The following is a 6,567-nucleotide window of genomic DNA, read 5'->3' on the forward strand; positions in this document are numbered from 1 at the left end:
ATCGAATAGTATAATTATTTATAGTAAATATATGTGCCAAAAAATGATATCCTCTATAATTGAATGAAAAAGACTAAGAAATTGTCAAAAACCACAGATTTATTGATACTTAGAAAGACCGGTTTCGGTTATTACAACATTGTCAATCTCTGATAAACTAAGAAAAATTTTTGACGTGACAACGTCTTATAAATTGGTTTGCCGGGTGACACTTCAAGAAACTGCGTTACGTTCCCACGTTATGCGCTCACAATGAGAGCGAGTGAGAGCGTTCATTTCGGTTCACGGTCGTCTGGAAAGAGCACGAATAGGAGCAGTGGCGAGCAACGCAGCAGCAACCCGAAGGCATTCACCTGGAGAGAGAGTGAAACGGAGCAATCTCCTGCGACTGCGCCACTACTTAGTGAATAGGTTATGTGAATAAGAAGTGAATAGGTATAAGTGTAAGTATAATAGGTGTAAGTGAATAGGTTATGTTGTAGTAATCACAATGTTGTGGTAGTTTTCAATCACAAAAGTAGTATAAATCGTTTCTCAGCCAATAATAATTTGTTTAACTTGAAAAAATGAGCGCGACTTGCTATGTAAAAAATTGAATCGAGCACAGTTAGCCCGCCCTAAGAGCGAGAGAGACAGAGTGATTTTGTTGAGGATGTGTGAAGGTAAAAATAAAATTTTGTTAATATGAAATTCAGTGCGAGATTCTTTGTATAAATCAATGTTTTAAATATAATTCTTTGTATAAATAAATGTTTTAAATTGTTACTATTATTTTATCCTTCTTCCTACTATAGGAATGAATATTCACATTAAAATTATTTTACCACTCAAAGTCGTTGTCACGTAAAACTTTCGCCCGTATACCAACTTTACAGGCAACTATGCAATTTTTTTGATTGTAAGAGTATTTACAAATGCTGTCAAATAGCTTATTATGAACTTTTTTGTTTTACAATTTCTTAGTCTTTTTCATTCAATATGAATAATTACCACAGTATCAACTTCTCAACTACACAAAAAGTGAAAGTAGCATATCTCTATAATATTGTGACTGAACTATTCAAGTTGAGAATTAATTTATCACAGATCCATCTGTTAGTCGCAAGTTGAAAGTTTGTATTGAAGTTAATTGTAGTTGTGTATTGAAGTTTATTAACTTTGTATTATGCTATTTGTATTGCATTTTGTGTAGAAAATTAGAAGTTGACTGATGAAAGCAATCGAAAGCTATCGTCGAACATGAACAACCTCACGAACGGTTAAGTAGAGACCCAAGACAAAAGTATAGGAACTCGCTCACTCGTTCAATAAATACTCCTCTACATACCAGAGTTGATGAGACTTGTTTTTGCATCAAGCTTTCTCTTTATATCAAGTAATCTCCGGTGGTTGAAAATATTATAATTGTAATTTTTTACGAGAAGAATCTCGTAATAGTATCTCCTCGTTTCAAATCTGTTCATTCATAATTACTGCACTAAACTATCATCATTATCTTCATCATCATCATCATCATCATCATCATCTTCACTTCAGGGATTAGGTTTATTAATTAACCAGTTCCGGTACCCATCTCTTTCTTGGCCTCCCTACATCTCTTTTTCCAGTAGGTCTATAGTTTTGGACTTCAAGTTGTATTCTCCCAGGTTCAAATATAATATTCTATTGCACTAAACTAATATACTAATTTTCCCCACTTTCACTAAGCACTCCTGGAGGTTTACACCAGATCTGTTGGCTTCATCCTTTTCAATCTCCTCGTTAATGTTCAGTTATCTAAAAAGCTGGATTGCCTCAACATTGTGGTGGTCATGTAGAGCCTTTTCGTACGTCCTTGCTTTTCTTATAATCATCTCCTTGACTGTCTCCACCTGAAGGTTTCTATGATCGGCGTTCCTGATGAAATATGGAACATTGACAGCATTTTGCAGAAACTTGTTTTGGAATCGTTGGATGATGCGAATATTGCTCTCTGCTGTACAGCCTCACAGTTGAGCACCATACAACCTTTGACTATAGAAAGAATTATTTCTATAGTCAAAGATACAACCAAACAGGTCTCAGTATTTGTGTATAGTAGCATTTTATTTTAGGTTGATAAGCTTGAATTTCTTCCTATCAACCAATACATCCTACTATACTTGTAGTTGAGATTATCCCTCTTTTTCTTGACATGGCTCTTCCACCGAAGTTTGGCATCCACAGTAATATCAAGATATTTTGCCTCGTTTGCATAAGGTATCACGTGGTTGTTGATTCTGACTGGTATTCATGCGGTGTATTTGTGGAAGTCACATGCACAGACTTCTTTTCATTCAATTTTATTCTCCAGTCTTTGGTACATTTTTGAAATTAATTGTACTTGGAGTTAATTGTACTTGATTTCAGATTAGTAAGTCAATTTATTCGTGTAGATTGCAAGCAACAATGTAATAGTATATTTCGCACCTGGGGCATATTTTGCAGAATGAGACTTTTCCGGCTCGAAATCGGTTTTCAAGTTCGAGGCCGTAGGCCAAAATTGCACAAAATGCGAACGCTATTTTTCGCCACACAGAAAAATAAAACAATATATATTTATAAGAATAATTTGTTTATTAGGCACTTCCGAAAGCAAACCTGGAAGGTCATAGCAATAGCAAATCTGAGGTAATCTGAATATCAGGAAACTGTCCAAGTATTTTTTTTTCATTCTGATTTGTCTAAATAATCTAAAAGATTATGTTTAATTATGTTTTAATGTGGGATGTTGAGTTTACACTTTTTTATTCTTTCAAATGACAATAAGATGATAAATTATTATAAATGTTTTGATCCTTGAATAATAAAAAACAAATAATGAAAAGTTTTTTGATCAGCTGTTTTAGCACACTTGAAATCTGGCCAATCTAAATGTCAACGTCAACAATGCTTGTTGTCGTCGACTTCGGAAGTTTAGGTTAGACGTTCTATCCTACTCTGAAAATCGAATTTGAATAGTTTATAATATATCTTATCTGTATTTCATTCATCCAAATAAAATGATAGTATCTTATCGCAGAATACTTTATTCAATTCTAGAAGCATAAACTGATTCCGTTTCATAAGCTATTTTGTAAACACGTTCACATCAAATCAGAATCAGCTGACTTCAAGGTTATTTTACAGCCCTAGGGCCGTAAAACTTTTACCGGCCTGGTCAGAAAACAATCATTTTCGGCTTCCATATGACGCACGTAAACCAGCTCATTACATCCAAGTGGGGCGAAAAATTTTTAACAGTAAAAATTTATTTGTACAATGAAATTTGTTCATTGTTGCTTGCAACAGTTTTCAACAGTGGAAATTTACTTTGAGAGACAAATCAGGATGTAAGAAAAGGCATAAATAAAAACTCGCGATAAATGTTTTTGAAAAATATTGGTTCGATTTGACTTGAATAAGCCTTGCTGCCGTATTTTCTTCGCCAAACAAGTCATCTCATTTCGACTGGATATCAATACTGAACTTTACTCGATCAAATTGTAATTACTTTGTCAATTCCGTCACAAACTGATTGTCATCTTCAATATCGTCACATGTTGGGCTTCTTTTCGTCTCCAGTTCTCAACAAAAGACTCCTACATTCGTTCAAAGTCGAACAATAGCCGAGAACAGATTGAATAAATTACACGCAGATTTCTCATTTCGAAATGTTCTATTTTTTCTCTTTTCACACTCAAATTAGAAACGTCAACAATAATTTTCAAATCGTTCTGCGAAGTTTGTTCCTCTATTCACTCCTAACTGTCAGCATTCTTTATAAGTAACTGGATCGCTTCTCATTCGATCAAAGCTGTCAGTTTGAGGTGTGTCTCACTATAGTTGGCTTCTTCACAGCCTTGCGCTGGATGATTGGAAATTAAAATTTATTTGACTTTTTCTCAATCAGTTCAGACATGATGATGCGTCATTCGTCAATTCCCTATCCCGTACCCGTGTATAAGCCAATTTTTCCTTTGGACTACCTCTGAACTGTGTATTTCAGCACGTTATTACGCAATCGTTTATTCATTTTTGAATAAACATGAGACATTTATTCAATTATTGAATAAACATGAGACATTTATTCAATTATTGAATAAACATGAGACATTTATCTATTTATTATACTATCTGAGTTCAATAAAAGCTTCATTTTGAAAGCAGCTGTTATCCTATGGTTGCAGCACACCTTGAATACTTGTTCGAGTCGCATCAAAAATCTGCAAAAAAATCAATAAATGTGATTTAATTCCTTCTAAAAAAATGATGTGAAATATTTATTTTGTTTGGTTTTGAAGCATCTAAATTTGACAATCTAATTTGTAAAAATAATTAAGGACTGAAAATTTTGTGAGGTAAAGAACTACAAGACTTAACCTATTTCGGACTATGTTGTGTAACCTTATCTAAATTTGTATAAAACACTATAATCAAAATACAATTATGGCATTTGAGGAAAAACTAGGCTGAGCCTGTACTATTTCTCTCCAAAATTGTTGATAGAATGTTAATATTTTCGGTCCAGGAATAATGATTTGAAAACTTCTACATGAGTCTCACTTGCTAAGTATGAATGAAATTACATTCAATTGTGAATTTTTTCAATTTTTTTTTGGGGGGTGGTATAATACAAGTTTGCATAACTACAATACTTCTATCATATGATAAAGGAAAGAATTGGCTTATACACGTACGGGATGGGAAATTCATGAATGACGCATCATCACGTCTGAACTGATTAACTTAATTATAATAGTAATATAATTTAGTGTTTTAATCCTTCTAAATTCAAAAAAATTAAGATCATATATATTTTTGGACGAAAATTGAACTTGAACTTTCAGTAGTGTGAACATAACCTATTTTTGAACATATTATTCAGTATCAAAATTTGGGAATAGAATAGTTTTGGGCGATGCCTGTTTTTCTTTCCCAATCAATTATGATCAATTATGATTTGTAATAATAATTGTATCCATAAATGGAATAAATAAACTTGAAATTTTGCATAGAGATTCTTAATCCACCGAGGATGGTTATAGGCCTGTTTTGAATTTCAGCAGGTCAATTTTTCTATTTGTCAAGTTTTATATTGGACCCTTGTGGAGCCTACAGAGATTTCGGTAGTTCAAGTTTCCAGTTTGTCAACTTTTTTTAGGCCCTTTGTGGAGCACGGGTTACCTGCTAGTATAAAATAAGAGGGTTGATAGAATTTGCTAACTGGGATCTCGCTGACTCCATGTTAAACTGCCGTATGAATCAAAACTGCTCTGACCGGTGTTGAATGCAGTTTATATGGCAGTTTAACATGTACTCAGCGAGTTCCGAGTTAGCCAATTCTATCAACCCAAATAAGACTACAATATTTGGGTATATTTCCATCTATTCTATCAATCAAAGTTGCACCAAATTAGGGGGAAATTCAAACGGGGGTGAAAAGATGAGCTCTACATTATTATTGTTGAAGATATTCGACTCATGGTCGAGAAACACTCCTCTGAATGAATAGATATGCCATGCCTTGAGGAGAATTTCAACGTCGCTATTAATATGGTGCTGTCAAATAATGGTCAGCCCGAGAATGAATCAGTTGAAGTTGAAGTGAGATAACTGTCCAATCTTGGAGAAGGATATTTATTTATTTTATTTTATTCAATCATCAGAATTACACAACTTATAGAAAAGTACCACAGGCTTATAAGCCCAAAACGGTTCCAATTCTAAACAAACTTTTCTGAGATCTACAAGATAAAGAGAGAATGAAGAGAAAGGGTAAGGAATGGTGAAAGAGAGGGAAAGAGATTGATTGATTGACTACTTTATTTATGTAGATTACAATATATACTGGCTTATACACTTGTAATAGCTTACAATACAGCAAACTTATAGATGAATTTACATAATATAGACTAAGAAAATAATTATTGAACTGTATATGATATGAAAAAAAACAATTTGTAATAACTATAGATAATATTGTTATGCATCTACAGAAATTGGCGGAGCTTTGGACATATCAATTAGAGAGAGAGAGAGAGTGAGGAAGATAAATAGAAAGAGAGAAATAGTTATAGAGGAAGAAGAAAATAGAAGAAAGTTTTAGTAGGAGAAAAGATCAGATTAGACTAACTACTCCATCATAATCCTCATACAGCTGTTGATCTTTATACAGTAACTGTGGATTAGATTAGAGTTCTAATCTAAGTTTATACTTTACTTATTGGAGTACTTTAAGAAAATCTTCATACCGTTAACTGTAGATCTTAATACAGCAGCAAGTTGTATTGAACAGTAATAAGTTATTAGAGAGAGCTGGAACCTAGCTGATGGCAGTAAGTTAGTCTACCAACTATGGCGGCCATCTTGTTTGTGTGCTCAGGTCCGGTATTTAGGAGGTCCTGGAATAAGCTTCGGTTGACATGTGGGGTTTTTGAACCTTTGAATCCTTGAATCCGTCCCCTCAAAAAAATATATATATATTATAATAAAAAGGTTACAATATATTCTGGCCTGCACACTTACACATTTACGAATTACAGTATAGCTAATTATTCGACGAACTCT

Source organism: Nilaparvata lugens, chromosome 4, assembly GCF_014356525.2.
Source record: "Nilaparvata lugens isolate BPH chromosome 4, ASM1435652v1, whole genome shotgun sequence".
Taxonomy (NCBI): Eukaryota; Metazoa; Arthropoda; class Insecta; order Hemiptera; family Delphacidae; genus Nilaparvata; species Nilaparvata lugens.